The sequence below is a fragment of the Phyllostomus hastatus genome, unplaced genomic scaffold (assembly GCF_019186645.2).
Source record: "Phyllostomus hastatus isolate PE091 unplaced genomic scaffold, TTU_PhHast_1.1 phas_scaffold_501, whole genome shotgun sequence".
In the NCBI taxonomy this organism is placed as follows: Eukaryota; Metazoa; Chordata; class Mammalia; order Chiroptera; family Phyllostomidae; genus Phyllostomus; species Phyllostomus hastatus.
In genome coordinates, this window is record NW_025334033.1 from 19,499,337 (window position 1) to 19,512,527 (window position 13,191).

General features: G+C 40.4%; 1 protein-coding gene across 2 annotated transcripts in view; it reads right to left on the bottom strand.

Moving 5' to 3' along the window:
* The window catches only part of WDR72 (WD repeat domain 72), a 201,692-nt gene extending 189,063 nt beyond the window's left edge, over window positions 1–12,629 (bottom strand). For both annotated transcript variants that reach the window (XM_045822910.1, XM_045822909.1), the window contains exon 1: window positions 12,459–12,629. The gene's annotated coding sequence lies outside the window, so the exon portion shown is untranslated. The remainder of the gene's footprint in view (window positions 1–12,458) is intronic.
* Window positions 12,630–13,191: the final 562 nt, after the last annotated feature.

Below are 13,191 nucleotides of genomic sequence, written 5' to 3' on the forward strand. Positions count from 1 at the left end.
AAGTGGGCTTCCTGTAGGCATCTTAGAGCCACTAGCAACCCCAGGCTACAGTCAAAAGAGAGACTTGGGGATCATTATCACCCCTTCCTCTCATTTACAAATGAGGGAATGAAGGCCTAGGAAAGTCAGTCACTTGACCACAAAACCCAGGAGAAGAGTAGATGAGCAAGAACCAGAACTAGGTTGTCTATAATAGCCCATCCAGAATTCTCACCCGTACATCATGACGAAGTAAACCCAGACTTCTCCACCAGAAAGTCCTAGTGATCCACTAACCAAAATTACTTGTTAATTCTTTGGTAATTCTGAAAAAAATTTTGAAATAAAATATACAAAAAATAAAAAATCAAGCAAAACAACAATAAAACTTCTTAAGTATTCAGGCTCCAATCTAGCCTCCACTGCCTTTAAAACTGGCCTAACACTGTCTAGTCCTTTTCCATAAATATAACACCTGGCAAGTGCCAGAGAAGACAACACACTGTTCATTACAGGCCCTATTCTCCTACTCACCTTCTTCCCTGTAACAATTTGTTTTTATCGCTCTGACTTTAGGTGAGGCTAACAGAATAACGAGGATGATGCAAATGTGGTTTTGTGGCTGTGTCTACTGGACATTGAAATTGTTTACCTAGTCATAAATAGCTTTCTCAGGGACATGCCTGAGTCTCTGCCTCACCAACATCAAAGACAGACCAACTTCAAACATCTCAACTGAAGATGGCCAAACAAAAAATACAATGAATTAAGACCTCAGTTACCATGCATAACAATAGCTTCTTAAACAAAGTAACACCTGTGAGGAAAGTAAAAGCAGCCCTGTTCCATGTGGCTCAGTTTGTTGGTCAGCCGCCCTCAAAGGGAAGGCCACTGGTTTGATTCCTGGTCAGGGCACATGCCTGGGTTGCAGATTCCTGTGTTCGAGAGGCAACTTATCAATGCTTCTGTCCTTCTCTTTCTCCCTCCCTCTCCCTCTCTCTAAAAATAAGTGAATAAAATGTTTTAAAGAAAGGAAAGTAAAAGTAGCCTAGCAGTTAATAATATAAGCTTTGAAATAAAAACAGATTTGGGTCTGAATCTCAGCTCTGCTACTTAGAGTTGTGTGACCTCTCTGAATCCATCTCCTAAGTGGAGAAAAATCCCACCTACTTCTTTAAAACTCATACCTGGTTGCTGTGAGGGGCACAAGTAAATCACTTCATGTTCTTTCCTTCATATAAGATAATTTGGTTATCTAGAGCCCAGAGAGAGTTTTATTTTTAAATTTAAAGTTTAGGTGAAAAGAGCTTGGAGTGTTAAAGCACTTTAAATGGATGTAGTTTATATTATGTAAATTATACTTTAATAAAGTTGAAAAAACAAATAGGAGACTAGAGATCAGAGTCTGGATGATGTCACAGAATTAGCTAGTCTAAGTGGCAATAAACTGGGAGAGGACAAAGGGCTTTCTGAAAGAACAAGGAGCAGAAGTAACCTGGAGAGGAAGTGCCTGGGTCTCAGGGTAGGTCACAGTAAGGTCTACTTTAACCGCGTGGGATTATGAAGCATGTAGCCTCAGGGTTCCATGCACAACACACACACCTGGGTGTGGTCTCAGAAGAAGGTATCTCTATTCCCCAAAAGCTGTCTTTTTGCAGAGGCTCCGAAAGCAAAAGAACTTATCAACAGGTTGTACTCAGATCATTCCTTAGAAAAAGTAAAACAAAAAAACCACCAAACAAACAATCAATAAACAAACAAAAAAACCCATTACAGTTTCTACAAAGGCAGAGGCTGCTCAAGGCACATAAAATTCTACCTGGCCTGCCCAGTGGAGCATGACTCTTTCAGAGTTAACCCTTCACCAGTATCAAACCCACATTCCTTCAAAAATGTTATCGAGTGATTTGATTAACTTGTACTTAAGAATCACTAGAAAATAATATATTTTAGGTAAGGGACACATTGGCAGGTAAAATAACTGAGAGATCAAGGGAGGAATTAAACATATATGCAAATTAATCTCTGACTTCAAACACTCATCATCTGGAACATGTATAAAACAAAACAGCCAAGAAATTACAGTCCTTTTCACTGTATAGTGAAGTTTCCATCACAGTTAGCTCTTCCAGCCTCATGAGAAAGATTTTCTCCATGTACTGAATCACCTTCAAATTTCACCTCCTTGCTCACTCATCTGTAGTGCAACAGAGATCACACAGCTAAATAATACCAAGTGTGTTTCATTTACCGTCACTGTCAAAGCGCTAGCATTAGGGTAGTTAAAGAAGTAAGAGAAGGACAGCTCATGTCTGGGCGGCTCCTTTGTTTATTATTTGATCAGTGAACAACTTTATGGATCTCCAATACATTTCTAAAACCTTAGGTGTAGGTTTTGAGAAGCGAATTATTTTTTCTTTTAGTTTATTCTATGTTAACCATGCTGAATTTTACAAAATTGTTTTTTAACTTAGAGGTAATTAACATGAAAGTCCCACTATTGTAAGTCCACCCTTAAATAAATCTAACAAATATTTCCTGAGAACCAAATGCATTGAAGGAGGCGGGTTGGGCTGCAGAGAGCACAAACAATGGAAAACATGGTCCCTGACCTCAAAGTATTTACAATGAGTCATTTTATGATTAGTTTTCACCAAGTATTTCTGCTGTGAGACAAAACATTTGTGTAAATTCTGTAAACCTATTTTCAACCTTGAGTGATTTTTTTGCTGTATCTAAGTATAATCTGCAAAACTATTTGCCTAATATATTACTTTAAATTAACTCACTTTAAGTATTAAATTAACATTGTATTTAAGAATAAATTAAGCAGCCCTGGCTGGCATAGCTCAGTGAATTGAGCACGGGCTGGGAACCAAAGTGTCCCAGGTTCAATTCCCAGCCAGGGTACATTCCTGGGTTGCAGGCCATAACCCCCAGCAACCGCACATTGATGTTTCTCTCCCTCTCTCTCTCTCTCTCTCTCTCTCTCTCTCACTCTCTCTCTCTCTCTCCCCCTCCCTCCCTTCCCTCTCTAAAAATAAATAAATAAAATCTTTAAAAAAAAGAATAAATTAAGCTATCTAAGAGTCTCCTTAGAATTATTTAAATCATTAACACCCATTAAGCCAAGGAATATGATGTGCTGGTTAGATTTTTTCAAAATACAAATTAAAGTAACTACTTACCTAAGTGCTTATTTTATCTGTGATAAATGTTTGCTGTGTACTACCTAACATCACATTGGGAAACATGTCTCTAATCCATTCACATAGTGAATTCTTTTCCTCTACCATTTCAAAACATCACCCCAAGCCAGACAATTCCTTGCACCCAAACACTCTTAGTTGATCATTCCTCCTTCTGATTAACCAAGAAAATCAGGCATTTAGATATGAGAAAACACACTTTCATCATTTCCACTTCTGTATATTTTCCTTATTTTTAGCATATTTTTCTAAGACAGCCACACTAAACTTCCATAGTAACATTGTTACCTTTACCCCCCAGTTTCACCTTCTGCCGCCTCAGTTACTCCTTTCATTAACCCTACTTCTTGTACCTTCAACTGGTCTCCCTTTTCCTTGGCCCCTTTGCTTTTACTCTTATGCATTTGATTAACAAATATTTATTATCTATTGTGAGCCAGAGACTTTGTAAATTTTAGGGATATAGACCTGAAAGACAAGGACAGTCATAAACTTCAAGGAGTTCAGCAGCATCTAAGGTGACAGGCACATCCTGAGTCACCACACATATGATCAGTGCCACGTAAAGTAAATTTAAGAGTGTTTGGGAGGGAACACAGGTGGGGTTAGCAATTAAACATGGGAAGCATTTCCCCAGGGAGATAACTCTATACACTTGTTGGTTTTGTGACCCAGAAAGTTCCCAGTTATTTTAAACTTTACTCTACTCATCCATGAAATGGAAATAGCATCTACCTTATTTGGCTGGAATAAGACTGAGTGGTGAGGCCCTAGAGGTCATCAGCCTGGGCTGGAATGCCCACCAACTCTACTGCTCTACGTCCTTGGGGAGGTTACTTTAAAACTGCATTCTGGGTTACTTATCAATAAAATGTGAATAAATAACAATAGCAATCTAATAGGGTTGATGTGCAAGTAGGATAATCTAGAGAAATCTTTAGATATTAAGCATTCAATAAATGTTAGCTGCTATTGTTGGCAGGTTTTTTAATCTCAAAATCTGTGTATAAATCCTGATAAGTAAAGAGTAGTACAATAAGTGGAACTATTGTGACTTATAATCCTTCATTTTATTATTCATAATTTACAGTAGATTCCATATACTAGTGAATTAAGCAGGGGAGATGAAGATAGAACTAGCTAGGTACCAAATCAGTAAAATAGAACTAAATCTACCACCTTCCCAAATGTTATGAGTTGAACTGAGTCCACTCCAAAATTCCTATGTTGAAGTCCAAAATGCCAGAATCACAAAATGTGACTTTATTTGGAAATAGGGTCATTACAGATATAACTAATTTAATGAAGATGAGGTCAGACTAGATTAGGGTGACTCTTAGTCCAATATGGCTGGCGTCCATATAAAACAGGGAAATTTGAAGACACACATGGGGAAGGAGCCATGTGAAGATGAAGGCAGAGGTGGGATAATACTCCCATAGCCAAACAGTGCCAAATATTGCCAGCAAACCAGCAGAAGCAAGAGAGCAGTCATAGAACAGATTCCTCCCACAACCCTCACAGGGAACCAACAACGCTGTCACCATGACTTCAGAGACACCTTGCCTCTAAAACTGCGAGGCAATAAATTTCTGTCATTTAAGTAACTCAACTTGTGATCCTTTGTTATGGAAGCCCTACTAATCTAATATACTGTTCAACAAATTTTGTCTCTTTTTAGTCAGAATGTATGGCTTCGTGCATATGTCAATTCTTGAAACATATACTTCAATTTTAGTCTGAATCACACTACTGGTCATATACTAAATTCTGTTCCCTATTTCTTTTGTGTAATAATAAATCTCCTTTCTATCCACATTATAGGTGCCCTGTGAAAAGAACATATTTATTTATTTGTTTGACAGGTTATTATTAAAAGCACTAGTAAATAAAAGATGAAAAGACACAGATTTCTAACTTCTAGGAATTCATAACCTATATGTCAAGTCATAAATATGTCAATAACTGATGCAGAGTAGGCTGGGATGAGTATTCCCACTGTACAAGAGCAAAGGTCACTGCATTCCTGACGTTGGCAATGTTGAATCCCTTACACCCAGACTTCTCTCTTAGAAATATTCTATGTTTTTCCATGGGCCTTTGTCTCCTTCCTTGACACTGCCATTATGACAATTCCCCTTTCCTCCCAGAATAAACACAGAAGGCACTCCCACATGCAGGAATATGGATTTACGTAGACAGTACTATTTGGAGAAGCCACCCTAATGTCCATGATTCTAGTGTTTTATGACTGTCCACAAAACAGGGATACCTCTGGCAAGAAAGCCTTTAAACCTACCCTCTCACACTCAGGATCTTAGCAAAGGCTTGGTCAAAACAGATTTATATCAAGAAGACTAAAGATGCAGAATCCCGTGGTAATTTAAAAAGGGTAGTAGAGGGGGGATAAGACTTGATGGTCATAATCCAATGGAACTTTAGCTTTGCTGGAATATTCAATTTTTAAAAAAGATGTATTCTGGGACCTCTGGCCCTTTCAAACATTAACTCAAGACACAAGAGGTAAGATGCTACAACCATTTTTCTCATTTTTGTGGATTATCTGTCATGATCAAAGGTAAGTCCTATCACCTTTTGATACTCCCTACCTCATTGCTTTATAGCCTTTTTTCTGGTCCTAGTTCCTCCCACTTGCCTTATCCTAGAATACACCCCCACCTTCTCCTTATTGTCCTTTCCCCTTTTCCCGGTCTTAAGTCATAGTGTTATAAATTCAATTCAACAAGTGTTTTACTGAATGCTAACTACAGTCAGGGGAATTCCAGATGCTGTGCTGGGAACTTTCCCATATATTATCTCATTTAACCTGTACACCCACCAGAGTGTGATTAGGAAAAGAGGCTTGGTAAATCTAAATCCTTTGGCTTGGATAACATCCTAGATCTGCCTGACATCAAGGACCACCCCAGTTCTCAAAGGGCCTGAGAGTGGGAGTATACAATAATGACACTACTACCTGTTCATGGTTTACAGTTCTTGTTTACAGACAAGCCAGTCCACCTATTTTTCAAAACAAAACAAAAACAACTGAGGTTCAACCACAGTGGTGGTTAAGATGCCAAATCACTCTTTACTCTGAGGGTAAAGAATAAATAGATTTTCTGTACTTAATCTACAGTACCTATTCATTACATGTGTCAAGGTGCATGCATGGGCAAGAGTGTTTTCAAAGCAGCAGGACTTAATACAAAACAACAAAAAAGCCCATAGTAACACTGGTGCCATGGAACATGATTCACAGTACAAAGGGAGATTTCCACACTGCAATGATTTCAGTGCAGTGAATATCATGGAGGTAGCCAAGGGTGGCAGGGGAGGACTTGACTGGACCTACAGGCCGACAGTAACCAGGCAAATGTAGCACTTTGTGATATGTCCTGGCCTCTGCTTATTCTAAAGAATAAAAAGTCCCTGGCAAAGGGGACCTCTCTTGTCTCTGCTCTGCTCTGTTTCTACTGACCAAAGAAGTCTCTATCCAGTGATATCAAGCTATTCTGTCCCTGGGGCATAAATAAATGCCCAACTCCCATAGTTCATGGGTATATGTGAGCCTGAAAGGTCTAGAATCGATCCAAGCCATTTTAACTAGCAAGAAACTACCTAGTAATGCCTTGTTTGTATTTCTTGGAGGAGGGACACCAGAAACACTTATTTCATTCCACACAATAATTCACCACAATCAGAGGGAGCACAGCGAGGGCAACACCATCTCCCAGCTGCTGATTACATCAAAGGCTTGCAGCACAAATTCAATTTTATGATGTTAATCTCAGCCTGCCACTCAGAAATTTTCTCTGAGGGATATGATTTTTCTCTGGATTTCATTTTAGGAATGATTTTCTTCATCCACAATCAATAAAGATATGTTTTCATCAAAAGACTCTATCTTGGTAGAATTCAATTGGCTATTTCAATCCCTTTTGGTGACACAATATTAATTAAAATAGTTTATGTTGCACTTCAACTGGAAAAAGAGGCAGTGAAAATAGCTACTCAGAACACATGTTCTATACACATGAACATGGAGGGCAGAAAATAATTTTCTCTTTCTTCAGGAGACAGACATTAGCTATTCAAGGGAGTTTCTCTGACTTGGTTTACATCTGTGATATCACACACACACACACACACACACGCACACACGAAAATATGAGAAAGCTGTTCCTTTCTGTATTTATTGTTCAATAAGAAATCAAAATGCACAGAAAGAGATGTTTCAAATGCTCACCTCCCAGGGCCTCAAGGAGAGGAGATATGTGTCTGTGTGCTCATGTGACAAGATGGGGTATAAATAATCACAGTCACTGTTTCTCTTAATTAAAAAATGCATATATTATGCTATTAAAATTTATTTTCATGTTCAATCTCTAAATAATGACTACAGTTGAGTACACTGTATTTTCCAAAGCAAGAGTCTAAAGTTAGCACAGTTTTTCACATTTAAAAGAGGAGAAAATTATAAAATGTGTTACAGGAAATAATGAATTGTGTTTTAACAGTGGTTTCAAAAGTAGTGGTTAATTTGCTGAACAAGTATTTACAAAGCACCTACTATGTGCCTGACTCTGGACAACCTTGAGGCTGACAGGAAGGCCCCAGTTCCTGGTCCACAATGCTGACAGCCCATAGCACCTCTGTCACCACACAGTGAGAAGGGCTGAGGCCGGTTCCCACGAGGTATGTGGAACACACATGGGAGGCTGTACTTAACCCTGTCTGGGCAGAGGATCAAGGAGGGCTTCTCAAAGAGAACTTTAATTACTGCAATATTCAACTGGTCATTTATATCCACAGTTAAAAATGTTTAAGGTAGCTCAGTCTCTAACCAGGTCTCTACAGACAGAATCTTTTAATTTTCATATTCTTGAAATTATCCATCCATTAAACTTTGCAATGTAAGAAGGTGGGAATGAACTGTTAAAAAGTAGTTTATTTGAGCAAAAGTAGATTTGAATCAGGCAGCACCAAACTAGAAGAGGCTAGGACTGCTCTACCCATAGGATGAGCCCAAGGAGAGATTTTATAAAGAAAAGGCAGAAGCAAAGTAGGGAAATTATCAATTGGCTATAGCTAACCAAATGATATATGTATAGGCATGTTTTCCTTCTTTTTGTTTTCCAGTTATAAGAGAAAGTTTATTTAGAAAGTTGCAGAGGTGGTAGAAGTGAGCCAGCTGGGCTGCAGAGGCTCAGGAAACAAGTTACCTTGGAGCTTAAGAGAGGGAAAGACAAAGGTAATGCATCTGGAGAGGGCATGCTCCCAAGAGGGAGAGTACCTGCATGCTTTCTAACTGAGCATGTGCAGGAATGTCTACACCTATACATGTGATGAGGAAGCTCACCTCAATATTTATGCATGAATTCCCCTGAATAAAGATGAATCTGATCTTTTGTTTGGGACAAACCATTTTGGGAAAGCCACACACACGCGCGCACACACACACACGTCTTGTCTGTCAGGTCACAATACAGTACTCTTCCTTCTTCTAAAATCTTCTGAGCTGTCTTTTGGCTGGCAACTACTGAGTCATTGGACCCGGCTCAATCTGGTAACAGAACCTTCAAAACTGGAACTAAATTTTAACTTCTTTTGAGGCAGGATAGTAAGAAGCTAGCAAAATTCCTTGGCAAATGGAATGGGGAAACCAAGACAGTTAAACAAGGCCAACCAATTTTCAGCCATCCAACAAATCACAAGGTCTTACTTTCCCTAACCAAGGACACTTAGAAGCAAATGGTTTACACATCGTAGACCATCAAGGGGCAGACTCGCCTCAGTCCTGGTCCCTTTCCAGTGACACTCTGAGCCTTCCCTTGTTGATATTTAAAACTTCTCAACTTCCAACATTCCTTTTTCTACTTTCATCAGAGCTCTTATCACTCTGCTGTAATTATCACTCTCCTGTCTGTTACCTGAACTATACTATGAATGCTTAGAGGGCAGGAACTTGCCCTTTTTTCCTTTGCATTCTGCTGCCAGGTAATTTAACATATACTGAAAGGTCAAAAATGCTGAGAGGAAAGTCAAACAATGTTTTAGTTCTGAATAAATATGATATGGCTCCAAGTATTGCCTCTTGTCCTTTCATCCCTGAGACAAGTCAGTTTGTAAACAATCACCTTGAATGTAGTTCTGAAGTCTGCACAAAAAGCAAAAGACAGATGTAGAAAAAATATCCTTGGCTATAGAAGTGCATTCTAATTTCTACTAAAGCAGCCAAAAATCTTATCAGTTTGCTGTGCCCTCACGACTCACTGCTGACTCAGGGGAAACATATAGTCAATTAACCATGAGGTTGATTAATTAAATTAATTACAGCTTCCTCATTCATTCTGTACTTGCTTATTTTTGTAAATACCCATATGTAGGACTTGACATTTTTTTTTCAGGTTAAATGTCATCTTGTTAAAGAAAAAGAGGAGGAAGGTCAATGTTGAACACAAACAATTCCTACTGTTAAAAAGAAAACCATAGGCCCAAAATGGCGTCGCTCTTGCTGAAAAGCCCATGATAGCAACCTAGATTTAATACCTGATCTAATTGCAGTTTCAACACTCCCAGAAACGTAATCTTAATCAGCCTGAAATTTTCTGGTCAACACCAATGAAGTAATCTGTTCTGTGGGCTCTCTCCTCTCCCCTACCTTATAGAAACAGTCAATTTGCATGATAAAACACTTCCTCCAAGAAAAGTTATCCTTGCCCAAGAATAATCTTTTTTTTTCTTTTGTTAATGACTCGCCTGACCTATTCTACCTCCCATAAAGACCTTGCACTTTATACAACCTTTAAGGGCACTTTGAATGTCTAGATGGGACTATGACCCATATTTTTTTTCAGATTTTATTTATTCTTAGAGAGGGGTGAAGGGAGGGAGAAAGAGAAATATCAATGTGCAAGAGAAACATCAATTGGCTGCCTTTCTCATGCCCCCAACTGGGTACCTTGGCAGCAACCCAGGAATGTGCCTTGGCTAGGAATCAAACCTGGGATATTTCAGTTTGCAGGCTGGCACTCAGTGCACTGAGCCACACCAGGACTCATGAATCTCTTAATAAAACCAATCAGATCTTGAAATTTACTTAGCTGAATTTTGTTTTTTAAATACCACCATTTATTAAATTATAAATAGCTACTTATATTATGTGCATCACTTCATTTGATCTTCATAGCCCTAGGCATTATTATTATCTTTATTCTAGATTTGAATATGAGGCTTGGAGAATATATGTAGCTTGCCCAAGATCAGAGCTGGAAAATGGAGAGAGATCCATCAGTCTCCAAAACTTATGCTCTTAACCACAGCACTACACTGCTTACTTAAGTGGGGGAGGGGTGGTGCCAGAACGTGGGGACATCTTCTGGAAATGACAGCAAAGCTGTAGAAGAGATACTTCTCTAGAGCAATGATGCCTACCTCTAGAAAGAAGAATTTGCTTCTTACAGAAGAGTTCAAGGGATCTGAATGTCCTTTGAGTAAGACCAACAACAACCTCTTTATTTTGAAGACAAAAATGGCATACATAAATTAAGGGACTTGCCAGGTTCCCAGAATTAATTTGGAAATTTGCCAGGATTTCAAAGCTGATCTGGGGCTAGAACTCAGTGCACAGATTCTTTCAGTCCTGATCCCCACCTTCTCTCACTGCCTCCAATTCAGTCTGGAGCAGAATTAAATCTAAAAATATTACCAACTGGGAAAAAATTAACTATACGTTTAAAATAAGGCTCCAAAGAAATGTCCTTTATAATGCACTGACAGAATTAATAAGACATGTCACATACTGTAACATTATGGCATAACAAAATGAATACATGAATTTTCAAGCCAAAAAGCCATCTGAATGCAGAAATCTTGAAACCTTAAAATATTCCTACCTTAATACTATTATTATCAAGGTTCCATGAAGTTATTTTATAACTTACATGAACTTCAATTACATTTGGCCTCTGTCAACCAGAACTTCAGATTTCTAAGGCATTCACTCCACTGGGTAGAGATTTCACACAAGGAGAGGCCTAACAGCTGATATTTTGTTAATATTTTGTTGATTCTATAATTTAAACATATCTTTACCCACAAAATGCAAAAATATTGAAATTCAACAGAGTCCCAACTTTTGCAGTTTGAAAAAATAATAAGCAGTCTACCAGACCACTTCATGGGCAGTTTCCCTTTCACCTCCAATTCTTCACTCTGCTTACAGGAAATACGACTGGTGCATTTTAATATTGAAGGAACTAAAGGAAGGCTAAGGAACAAGTCACAACACCAAATTAACCACAAGTATTTTCAGGGCAACAGTGATTGCATTCTTCTCCCCAGGTCCAGAGTAACAGCACAGTGTAAGATGGGCTGGGGAAGGAAGTGGGGGAGGTAGGAAAGATGATAAAAGGAATCCTTTCTAAACCCTTTCTTCAGGTAAAAATATTCCCAAAAGGCAACTTAGTCTCCAGTAGGTGACCTTGATCTCATTTAGCATAAAACTCCGAGAGGCAGGAAGAAAAAGTTAAGATTGCTGTACTGCAACCTTCTCTTTACATCTTAAATATTTAGGTGCGCGCGCGCGCGCACACACACACACACACACACACACACACACACACACACACACAGAAAAGCTCTAATGCATGAGGGTAGAATAAGGAAGCACGGGTTGCAAAGGCAGTATTCCTAGTATTTCACCTTTTCCATATTTTCGTCAGTGCAGACATCCCCTTCCCCTTTTATTTTCCTGCCCCTTGTCCAACTTTACAGGTGATAAAAGTCCTGTATCCACATTCTTTATTGCTGGCTCAACTGCAGGTGCGTTGGAAAAAAGTTTTTGCCTGATGCCTCTTCCCGGACAGCCCCCAATCTGTCACACCTACTCTGCTCACGGCCGCCGGATGCTTTCCTAGCTACAGAAATCAACTGGAGTCAATTTAATGGACGCCAGTTCCTTAGCAGTCCGATTTCCCGAGTCTCCACAAACTGTCCTAAGAGAATGGCAGGTCTCTAAAAGTCTCGGAGAACCGGCTCCTCCCAGGACTACAGGTAGGAATACTGAGGCCTTCACCAACAACCCCCGCCCCCAACACACACACACACACACACACACACACACACACACGAAAGGGCCGATTTGACAGATCCTTGGCTTCGGTCACTACTGCTGCGACATCTGAACAACAGTTTGAAGAGATCATTTTCCACGTGCAAAAACTTGGAGCAAAAGAAGAGGATGTACTAACTGCTACGCACTCTCACCTTCTTTCCCCGCCCCAGTATCCAAACACCCGCCAGCAGGGGCTCTGAGAGCGGCAGCCCAGCCGGAAGACCCACCGCTTGGGACCAGAAGCCTTAGCCGAGACCGGGGGCACCTGCAGTGCAGCCGAGCAGCCGAGGCCCAGCAGCCTGACAGTGGACGGTGGGACTGCCCTTCTGGACTGCCGGCCGCGCCCAGGCCACACCCCATCCCCCCAAGGATCCTCCCCTCCCAACCCCTGTTCCAGGCGGGCTCGGGCTCCCTCTGTCCCCACCCTGCCGCCTGCCTGCGGATCCGCGCCCCGCCCTGTGGTCCGGCTGCTCCCTCCCTCTGTTACTGGCCGAGGCTGGAACAGTCTCACCCACAGCCTTGAAGGTGCCCTGTCCTTCCAGTGCTGGAGAGAGTTCGAATTAAGATGAAAAAATTCATGGTAGGCCAGGTGAGGTGGCAGAGACTGGTCCCCCCAAGATTTTCAATAAGGGATGAGAAGAGTGCCCCCCTCAAAACTGCATCCTCCTGCAGGGAAGAGTGAGATTCGAGGTACTATCTAGAATGGGTGGAACATTCAACATGGAAACCAGCGTCCTGACGGGCTTCGAGTGGCCCCAAACCCACAACTGGCTGGGTAGTTAAGAGAAATGGGAGGGACAATTTGTTTTTCCTCAGGTTTCTCAGTTATTTTACTTTACCCTCAAACCCTCTGGGCAACTTAGTCATGGATTCCTGAAGCAGATG